This window comes from Leptonychotes weddellii, chromosome 4 (assembly GCF_054177405.1).
Source record: "Leptonychotes weddellii isolate Sample4059 chromosome 4, ASM5417740v2, whole genome shotgun sequence".
NCBI lineage: Eukaryota > Metazoa > Chordata > Mammalia > Carnivora > Phocidae > Leptonychotes > Leptonychotes weddellii.
In genome coordinates, this window is record NC_138372.1 from 128,482,724 (window position 1) to 128,491,547 (window position 8,824).

The 8,824-nt window shown below is 37.8% G+C and overlaps 1 long non-coding RNA gene across 2 annotated transcripts in view; it reads left to right on the plus strand.

Moving 5' to 3' along the window:
• The window catches only part of LOC115939454 (uncharacterized), a 17,847-nt gene extending 13,138 nt beyond the window's left edge, over positions 1–4,709 (plus strand). For both annotated transcript variants that reach the window (XR_014144279.1, XR_014144278.1), the window contains exons 4-5: positions 3,084–3,169; positions 3,870–4,709. This is a non-coding gene — a long non-coding RNA (uncharacterized LOC115939454). The remainder of the gene's footprint in view (positions 1–3,083; positions 3,170–3,869) is intronic.
• The last annotated feature ends 4,115 nt before the right edge of the window (positions 4,710–8,824 follow it).

Below are 8,824 nucleotides of genomic sequence, written 5' to 3' on the forward strand. Positions count from 1 at the left end.
AGAATGACAAAAATGGACAGGGAAAGAAACAACAAATGTTGGAGAGGTTGTGGAGAAAGAAACCTTCTTACATTGTTGGTGGGAATGCAAGTTGGTACAGCCACTTTTGTGTGGAGGTTCCTCAAAAATTAAAAATAGAGCTACCCTATGACCCAGCAATTGCACTACTGGGTATTTACCCCAAAGACACAGATGTAGTGAAAAGAAGGGCCATATGCACCCCAATGTTCATAGCAGCAATGTCCACAATAGCCAAACTGTGGAAAGAGCCGAGATGCCCTTCAACAGATGAATGGATAAAGAAGATGTGGTCCATATGTACAATGGAATATTAGTCATCAGAAAGGATGAATACCCAACTTTTCCATCAACATGGATGGGACTGGAGGAGATTATGCTAAGTGAAATAAGTCAAGCAGAGAAAGTCAATTATCATTTGGTTTCACTTATTTGTGGAACATAAGGAATAGCATGGAGGACTTTAGGAGAAGGAAGGGAAAAATGAAGGGGGGGAATCGGAGGGAGAGATGAACCATGAGAGACTATGGACTTTGGGAAACAAACTGAGGGTGTTAGAGGGGAGGGGGTTGGGGGGATGGGTTAGCCTGCTGATCGGTATTAAGGAGGGCACATATTGCATGGAGCACTGGGTGTTATACGAAAACAATGAAGCGTGGATCACTACATCAAAAATTAATGATGTACTGTATGGTGACTAACATAACATAATAAATAAAATTTAAAAAAGAAATTGGTATACCTCATACCAGGTGTAAAGCAATACTCATAAAAACAAGCAATTGTACAAAACCCGAGAATTATGTGAGAAACAAAAAGAAAGCAAAAAGAACAAAAGGGAAATGATGGAGAAAAGATCAAAGAAGTTGCCAAGAGCCTAGGTAATAGCAATAGGAGTGGAAGTCTTGACAGAACTGGAGATCCAGTGACTTAAATCAGCTGCAGTTCCTGTGAAGATATAATTGGGTGCGTCTTTCATTCTCAGGAACTACCATGAGCATGCATATAGTGTGCCACATTAGAGTCGTATGATTAATTGGCTAACTCTATAGAATTCTAAGAGTAGAAATTAAGAGGGTGATGGCAAAACCATTTTTAATTCAGTTGACCACCAAGGACACAAATCTTGCTTGCCACAGATCTGCAGCTTTTAATGGTATGAGAGAAGATATGTAATTTGCCTAAAATCACATAGCAGGTAGAGGGGTAGTCATGCTTCAACCCTATGTTTTCCAACAAAAAGCCCATATTTATTTCATGTAGCAAAATTAGCATTCCAACCAATAGATTTATTTAATCAGGAGGCAGATTCAATATAGTAGAGATGAGTTAAAACAAAATGCAGTAGAGGTGTGTGACTTGCATGGTAATGAATTCATGGACAGCAATCCCAACTTAACTATGTTTTAGAATACAACTAGTGAAAAGATTAGAGAATATCCTTATCATAATCTCATTCTAATGGAAAAGACAAGAATGATTTATGTGAAAATACTTAGGAGTGAGTTATGTGCAAAAAGATACAAGGAAAAGTCTGGGAGATTAAATTAGATATGTCCGTTACCTTGATAGTGATCATGGGTATCAGAGGTGTTTCCATATGTCCAAATTCATCAAATTGTACACATTAAATATGTATAGTTCTTTATATATCTATTATACCTCAAAAATCTGTAGTTTTATTGTGTTTTGATTTTGGAAGCCTGTTCACTTTTATTTTTTTGGGGGGGGGGTCAATTTCTCCAGAATGTGTTGCACCTGCTTAATCTGGTAAAATTCAGAGGTATCATTATTTCAGCAAATTTCCTTCTGCCATATCATTGAGTATTTTTGTTTCATTTGTTTTATTCCCTATTCAGAAATATGTGCATGATGGATCTCCTTTATCTTTCATATATAATAATTTTTCTTTAGTCAACCATTTGTTGCTTTCCAGTCCATTCTCATTGATTTTTTTCAAGTTTTCAAGTCTTTCATCTACACCATTATGATACCCTTTCTCTTTTTAATGCTTTTAATATAGCATGTATTGATAATAGACTTATTTTTATATTTTTAATTTTTTATACTTTTTAAAAAATATTTTTATTTTCTTAAGTAATCTCTGAACCCAATGTGGGGCTCAGACTCACAACCCCAAGATCAAGAGTTGCATGCTGTACTGACTGAGCCAGCTAGGCACCCTGAGTCATTTATTTTTTTATTTTTTAAGATTTTTTTTTTATTTATTTGCGAGAGAGAGAATGAGAGACAGAGAGCATGAGAGGGAGGAGGGTCAGAGGGAGAAGAAGACTCCCTGCTGAGCAGGGAGCCTGATGTGGGACTCGATCCCAGGACTCCAGGATCTTGACCTGAGCCGAAGGCAGTCGCTTAACCAACTGAGCCACCCAGGCGCCCGTCATTTTTATTTTTAATTAAACAGGCAAATGAGAATAAATTAAGCTATTAATTCCTAAATAATCCATGAAAATATTTATGCTGGTACTCAGGAATTCATCTAGTTTTTCTATTTTCTCAAACCATTTTCCCATACTTATTACACGTTGAAACATCTCAACATTCTGGATTTTTATATCAAGTAGAAAACTAGTGAGAGGTGCAAGTGTTCATCTAAATAAAAATCTTTTACACTGAAGAGAAAAATACTCTTACATTCCATAAATTTTTGATATGGTCTTAGTTCCATGCAAGAGTTATTTAATAAGCACTTAGTGTGTGCAGATTTTGTGCTAGGCTCTAGGTACTGTAATGAATAAGCCTTGATCTTTATCCTCAAGGAGCTAGCTGTGAAACCTATTCAAAGAGATAAGAGACATCCAGAAGAGCCATGTTATTTCATTTAATTGTTTATTTAGTAGTAGTGTGACTTAGTGCATAGAAAACAAGGTTTGATGTCAGGTAAATGGGGAAGACACCTGGCTCCTCCATTTACTTGCTGTTATATGTTAAGATCTCTGCTGAATTGGACCAAAATAAGCTAGCTCATAGGGAATTTGTATTAGTATATGACCCTGGTAAAAACTAAAAACTATCAATTAATGTCAGTTTCCCCTTTCCTTACATAGGAACTTGTGAGATTCAGTTGGTCAGTTGGACCCCTGGTTGTCACCATGTCATGTGGCCCATGTCTCAGGAGGACTCACCTTAGAAGGTAGGGTGCTCTTTTCCAGTGATTCTCCAGTCAAAATGCTAAGGTGTCTTGGGTGGTGAATAAGATGTCTTGGGTAGGGACGCCTGGATGGCTCAGTTGGTTAAGCGTCTGCCTTCAGCTCAGGTCATGATCCTGGAGTCCTGGAATCAAGTCCCACATCAGGCTCCCTGTTCAGTGGGGAGCCTGCTTCTCCCTCCACCTGCTGCTCCCCCTGCTCGTACTCTCTCTCTCTGACAAATAAATAAAATCTTAAAAAAAAAAAAAAGATGTCTTGGGTAATGTCTTTGGTCAATGTCATGAATCTGGATCATTATTATCATATTTCCTAATAATTTCAATATTATTTATAGACAGGAAGCACAATTGGTTAGTAAGAAGGTAGACGTATTCATCAATCTAATTTGCCTACACATTTCTTAATCCAAAAGAAGGCTTAAGAAGAAAAGTGTATTTCTAATCACCTCATTTTATAGCCCCCAAAATTAATTGCAGATAATTCAAGTGAAATTGTTCAAGGTTAGACCAGCTGCTCTCTTAACTCTTACTTCATTACTTTTTCCATTAAATAATTTATTTGTTACATTTGGAAACTATAGACCGAAAGATTTGAGGATATAGAACACATGAGCCTATGTAAAAAGATTACTTTTTGTTAATTGTTCAAACATCATGGATTTCCTCTCTCTCTCACTTCTTCTAGGTTGAAATAGTTCTTCAGGTTGAAGAAGACAGAAGTGAAACAAAATTTGAATACTTCATCTCTGTTGATAGATGACTTAAATGAAAATCACCCCTGAAGAGTATGACTGTTTCCATCTATTGTATTTTTCTTACTCTGAACATAGCTTTAAAAATCTCAAATCATAATTTAAAAAATCTCAAATCTTTTTGTGTTTAATAAATGTAACTACATTGTGAGCTTTGTTATCAAGACATCATTATTCCTTTTCATTATATTTAAAAAATATTTGCTTGATTATATGCTTATATGCTGAGCACAATTGTAAAAATAATTACAAATTCACAAAATGTGTTGTTAATGAAATCACTACCTTAAATCAGAATTTACGATCCAAATTGTGTAAAAAATGGTAGTTTTTAGCTAGTAAGAAGTAAATTACTATAAAGTGCCACCTTTGAAGGGAAAAGTACTGTTCCATCCCTCCAAAACAGGGTTTCAATATGTAATTTTGTGAAACAACTCTCCTCACTCCATATGGACCCTATTAAGTCACTACTACAATTAAATAAAAGCAGATGTTACCAAATACAATACTTGTTAGATCTCTTATCTAAAGCATGCTATTACATGGTAAACATGTATTAATCTATTTCAGATGAGGATTTAAGGCCCTCTGAGTATCAGTAACTGCCTCCTTCTTTCGATGTCACCAAGATACATCAAGCAGGAACTTGCCAGGTTTTCTTGACACTGTCCAGCTCCCAGGCAACCCCCCATGATTTGTTTCTATCCTTTCTTGTTCAACAAACATTTTAGCACTGCTTCTCAGAACACAGAACCATAATGTTACTAGCTAATTTGGGGAATATAAACAAGTATTTGAACTTCAATAAAATATATTAAAGAGACATTCATTCATTTTAATTGCATAGATAACAGCACGAAACTTACAGGGGAAGTATTTATTAGGAAAGATATTCTTAATTCCCTAAATGAGTCTATGACAATTTTTATCAAAATTATGAATTATGTTTAGTGATAATTTCACATTACTGTTATTGTTAGGGAACAGTTTGCAGTGTATCTCTTGTATATCTGCATGTCTCATGAGTGAAGTACTAACTGCTTTTGTTCGGGACTTTGTTTTCAAAGATGTTTGCATAATGATCAGACTTGGAAGGCATATTGTTTCACTCTGAAGAAAAGAGTAGGCTTGCTTGCTGCTCAACATAATAAAACAAGGATTCCTACATAAGCAAAGGGCAGACATGCTTCCTTCCTATTATAGAAGATTCAAGTTCCTTAAGCTTAGGAGTCCTCTCTTGAAACCCACTGTTTGCAATGGTCATCTTGCCCTCTTCATGTCTCCCTGGAAGAATTGGGATTCATGTAATGTATGCAAAAATTCATATACTCTGGCTACTGGTACTGTTATGAGAAATAAGTCCTTTATCTCTGAATTGGGAGTCTTGTGTCTTCTCCCAGCATCCATGAAATCTTTGTCTCTGTTTCATGGCAGGCTAACTTTACTACCTTGCAAGTTGGGTAAAATCTCAACCCCTTCACAATTCTTGAAAGATGTTTCAGCAATGAAGTGGGATACAGAGAGAGAGACAAGGATTTCTGGTAGAGTAAGAATGAGAGCCATGCAGGTTGACAGAATTTAAGGGAAATCTATGATAATTGATAATGAACATGCTGATCAAACTGTTTGGTCAACCAGAAAATAAATGGTTCTCAACTTTATTGTCTGTTATCGAAAAGAAATTGGGGCACAGTTGCATGCTGGCCACTGGAAAATAGGTTCACAGAAAGCTGTCTGAACAGTGTGCAGCAGTGGCTAATTCTCCTCTAGGTGGGGGCAGATGGGGAGGGAGGGAGAGGAAGGATGGAGGAGAGACTTACTCACCAATATGGTGAGCAGTCTCAGGTCCACCCATTTTAACAACTAGTGCTAAACTTAGTCCTAGAAGGACAGATTTCTACTTTGTTTCAGACCACAGTTCTTGAGATGGGTACCTATACCAGCATGAAAGGAGGAGAATTCACAGGAGGTATGGGCAGAAACCAGGTGAATCTTTAAAAGTTTGGCTACTTCATTTCAGAGAAAAGGGGAAGGGCAGATAATGCGCATTAAGGAAGAATGGCAATAACTGGGCTGTGGTAGAGTTCAGCCCCTCTTAACCGTCTTTTTTTTTTTTTTTAAGATTTTTAAATTTATCTATTTGACAGAGAGAGAGATAGTGAGAGCAGGATCACAAGCGGGGGGAGTGGGAGAGGGAGAAGCAGGCTTCCCGCCGAGCAGGGAGCCCGATGCGGGGCTCAATCCCAAGACCCCGGGATCATGACCTGAGCCGAAGGCAGACGCTTAACGACTGAGCCACCCAGGTGCCCCCCCTCTTAACCATCTTTTATGCCAATCTTAGACCCACTTGAAAATCACAGAAAAAGAGCTGAAGGTTTTGCTAATTTGTTTGCTTTGCTTTGTTTTGTTTTTGTAGTGGCTCCTGGATGCTATAAGGGAGCTTTGATCCTCTGAGGAAGCATTTTCTGAGGAAAACGAAAACAAATGTCTCATGGGAAACCATTGATTAGGCGTTGGTTAGAATTGAGTCTGCTGCTGCTCCAAATGGTTACAGTGCTGACAGAGATGACCCACTGCAGAATGAGAAACTGACCCCCAAAATACAGATAAATTCTTATGAAACAAACTTAGATAAGTTATTGTGACCAAGTACAGCACCTCTTGAAGCCAGAAATGCACCTTGCTTATTGGCATGCAGCCCTTTTTTCCCTCTTTCCCCACCCACCCTTGCTCTCCCTCTATGCCAACCTCAGCTGCTTTAAGGAGAAAGCTTTTTAGGAGTGGGGGTGCAGTTCATCTGGCCTCCAGGAAGATGTTGGGGAACTTTGGGGAGGGGAGAATCACAAAATATATGGCTCTGTCGGATACAGTCCCTGAAGTCACCATCATACTTGGTCCCATGGAAAGAAGGGGTACCCAAGTGTAACATATGAGTTTTAGGCAGTGCTCATAGTGGGGAAGGAAAACTAAGTGACCTTGTGGGTGGGATCCATTGAGCCAATTCAGTGTGTTATTATGGCTTCTACTACTGAATTGATGATTAATCATGTGGATATTTTATATGCTGGTGGTGTGAATGCTTATAAGTGTCAGCAGGAATCTGCTAATTGGAAAAAGCCTCTGCATCAATAAGCAATACTAATGCTTTAAAGTCACACAACCCTGATGTCCCATTTGAGCTACATATGTTAGTGCTGATGAGTTTGCCATGGGAGCCTCTGACAGTGAAAAGCAGCCTCACACCATGGCATCTTTCAGGGTTTTGCCGTCATGTCCTCCCTGACTTATTGACCAGGAAAACCCTTTTTCTAAAGTAGCTGTTGGCTTGTCATTGGAGCTCTTACAGAAACTGGGTACTGAACCATGAAGATGTATGACTCTCTACCTTGATATTCCCATTTTCAGGTAGGTCAACTCACACTAACCAAACAAGGTAGAAAGGGCCAACAAGCCCCTCTTGTTCAATGGAAAATGTATAATCAAGAATGCAACAGGTTAGGCCCAGCAACATTGCAGCTTTATATGAAAAAATGGCAGCTATAATTTAGGGGGAAACATTATCTCCAACCCACCCACTGCCTTTGACAGCAAAACTGGCTTGATAGGGTTTTCAATTCACTAAGGTTCTCCTAAATTCTTGGGTCTGGATCACTGATGTTTTGACTAAGTTAAAATTTGATCATGTCCCAAACTGAACTATTCAGCATCAGCACCAGCTACGCTGAACTAAAAATGGAGAGGCGATCTTATCTCAGGGGGCAAAACTCAAGGATGTGGTAATAGCTCTGGCCAATACTGTACCTGTTGAATCCTGTTACAATTTTTCTGGCTTCTGGGCTTTTGCCAATGGCCTAGATGTTTGGTCTGCCACACAAATCATGGTTGCTGACTGAATTGCTTGGATCACTCTTGTAGATGTTGAGGGTAAGGGCCTATTCCCTGATGAGTCCAACTAAAATCTAGCTGTTGTGTGAGACTGCATTGCCCAGACTGCCAACCTTATTGCTTAAATCCAGTCCCATACTAGACATAGTAATGCATCCTCCATTGTAGAGTGGGTATGACTTGGAGGACTCTCTCTCTGGAGTTGGGCAATCTTAATCAAAGAATAAAGGAAACCTCTATCATGTATTCTGAGCAATAGGGAAGAATTTCATTTTAAAATTTAGTGAGAGAGAATCTTTTTTCCTGCCAAAAGCAAGGAAGTCTATAAACTCCTGGTATTTCACCTATGAAAAGTCCTTTGGCAGAGATTTTGCAGATTGTGGAAGATGCAATTTGACTCCTTGCTCTGCCATTTACTAGCTATATGACCTTAAGCAAATCAAAAACTCCTAGAGATTCAGTGTTATTTTTTAAGAAAAGAGAAATGGGGTAGTTTTAAATATCAAAGAAACAACACCTGTGAAAGTGCTTTCTAACTACAAAGAACTCTAAAAATATTAGTTATTTTTCCAGTATTTCTGTACATTTAAGCTGAAGAAATAGAAACTAAGCATATAAATATAGCCCACTGTCTATACATTAAAACTAAACAAAATTTACAGAAAACAGACTGTGACTTGAAAGCATTTGGCACATTAGCTGTAATACAATATAATAAGCAATACACTTTGACTAAGCAAGGAATGGGAACTTAGGTGAAGTACACAACAGCTTGGAAGAAAGGAAGATTAAAGAGGAAGAGAATAGAAACCAGAAGGACAAAGAACTATACTTTACACAAAAGCCACACAGTAGTTATCTATATATTATCATACTATTTGTAATTTTTATACTGGCACTTAACAGTTAATAAAATGTATGTGGTTTATCAAATAATATGAATCTAAACACTTCAACTAATTATCAAATATATTGCTTTGTTAAAATAGTTCTTTAAATTTTG